This window comes from Tauraco erythrolophus, chromosome 5 (assembly GCF_009769465.1).
Source record: "Tauraco erythrolophus isolate bTauEry1 chromosome 5, bTauEry1.pri, whole genome shotgun sequence".
In the NCBI taxonomy this organism is placed as follows: domain Eukaryota; kingdom Metazoa; phylum Chordata; class Aves; order Musophagiformes; family Musophagidae; genus Tauraco; species Tauraco erythrolophus.
In genome coordinates this window covers 26,979,997-26,982,204 of record NC_141469.1, presented here as the reverse complement: position 1 = coordinate 26,982,204, position 2,208 = coordinate 26,979,997, and positions in this window count along the sequence as shown.

Genomic DNA, 2,208 nt, shown 5'->3' with positions numbered 1-2,208 from the left:
GTCAGATGGCTGCTCTCCTCCTGTACGACCCAGCTGACTACATACCACTGTGGCATTCACTGGGCTGGAAGGGGAGAAAGGAGATTTTTATTATGCTCCGTCTCAGCTGAAATGTGTTTTTTTTGTGTGATCTGAAGGGATGAGGGGTGCATTGCACTGGGTACACCAGATGTCTGCCCATGCTGAGACCTGGTTTCTTGTAACTGTCCTAGAAAGACTTCGATCTGTTGGTTTTAGTTGGCTACTTTGAAAAGATATATTATTTGATGTAATTGTATTCTTTGTTATTCTATTCTGTTCTGTTCTATTCTATTCTATTCTATATTCTTTGTTATCTGGGAATCAGAACAGTGTTTAGTGTGATTAATGAGTGGGTTCAATGTAGTCATAATCCAAATGTAGCCAAATGTAGCCAAAATCCAGCACCTGATTTTGAAGTGCTAAAGTATTGCTGGCAAATACGTATATCTAAAAGGGATTATACATATACACTTACACTCAGGGGAATTAAACACAGGTAACAGGTGAGACCAGAGCATCCTGACATCGCGTATCACATAAGTAGAGCTTTGCAATTAAAATTGTAATTGCTTGTATTGCCTATTTGCCTGGAGTGACTTTTCTACGCTGTGAAGCTTAAACGCTGGGAGGTTTGTGCTGATGTCTCTGCAATGGCTCTGGCCCTCCTCAGGATGGGTGGAGGAGTCCAGTTGTTTGGGAAAGATTGCTCATAATCACATGAACACCCAGATCACCCTGAATTTATAGAGTTGTGGATTGATATTGTTTGTGCTTGGCACACTCACGCAAACTATAACAGAGGATATTTTTGCTGAAGCGTGATGCCATACTTCATTTGCAGGCAAGGAAAATTGCCAGAAGCTTTTAGCAGAAGATGCTGAGCAGTTCTGACTGTCTTGAAGAGCATGATGATAGTTCCCACTGTTTTGGCAAGGTAAAGCATTTCTTTTAGTCCCGGGATGCACAGGAATTGCCCTCTTTGCTTGTCTGCACCTCACTTCCCCTCTTACTCAGACAGGCTTTTCTGTGCAGCACGGCGGTGTTGGAAGACGTTTGCGAACATTGACAGCTGTGCGGTGCTTAGAGATCCAAGAGGAAATAGTGTCAGATGTCCTAGGGGTGGGAGGGTGAGACTAGCAGGAGCCGGTCCTGTGAAGTGCTATTAAATGATAAAAAAATGCTGAATGACAATCTGGGCTGGGCTCAATTTCCATGGCAAAGTTCACTCTTACACATGGAGCCCTTCCCTTGGGTCTCCCCGAACTTGTACTGGCCACTGGGGGCAGAGAGCAAAGCCAGAGCCTGGCTTCTCACGGCTTTGGTCTCGCTGGTACTCCCTCCTTTTCCACTCAGGTGGCTCAGATTCTCCCATTGTCTTCCACAGCTGAGCACTGGAGGTGGAGAGAGCCCTCAAAATGTACTGCTGTGTCAAAGAGGTTTTGTGCATCCAAAATCATGTGAATATCTAAGATGTCCTGCTGGCTTCCGCAACCTGCGTCAAACTGCTGCTGTCCTTCCAATTCCTTCCATGCTGCTCCGTGCACCCGCTGCCGCTGGCATTTGGGAAGTGACGCCTCTTTTCCAGTCTTCAGTGGCAATGGAAGATGCTGAGAATTTCAGGGCGTGTGTTTCACTGTTATCCCTGCCTCTAAACACGCCATCCATCTCCTAGTGGGTAAAAATAAAGCAGCATTGTTTAATTTCTGGAAAAAGCCAGATGACACTGGAAGGGGTCAGAAATATACATACCAGCCCTCCCTGTCCCACTGGCTCAGCTGTTGCTTCCTGAGAGACAGAAGCATGTGGTTGCTAAAAATACCCTGCAAAGAGAATACATTCTCTCTCCAATGGGAGAGTATAAATTAATCTGAGTCATAGCAGATACAACGGCTTGTAGCTGGGAGAAACAATTCCAAACGTGGGTTTTGGAGGGGGGTTTCCTAATGAAGCAGCAGCCCCAGCCCTGCGCCTTCCCTGCGTAGGTCGGCGATATTGTGCGGAGGATCTTCGCCTCCTGCCCCTCCTGCTCCCACCCCCTCGCCCTCCTATGGGAAACGGTGTGGCCGGGGGTGGGGGAGGCCAATCCTTTTATAAGCGTGGTCTTGCGGCAAGTCGGACCCGACAGAAGTAACGGGAGATTTGACTCGCTCTGAGATCCCCACTTCCCAAGCCTTGGGGTCCCTTGGG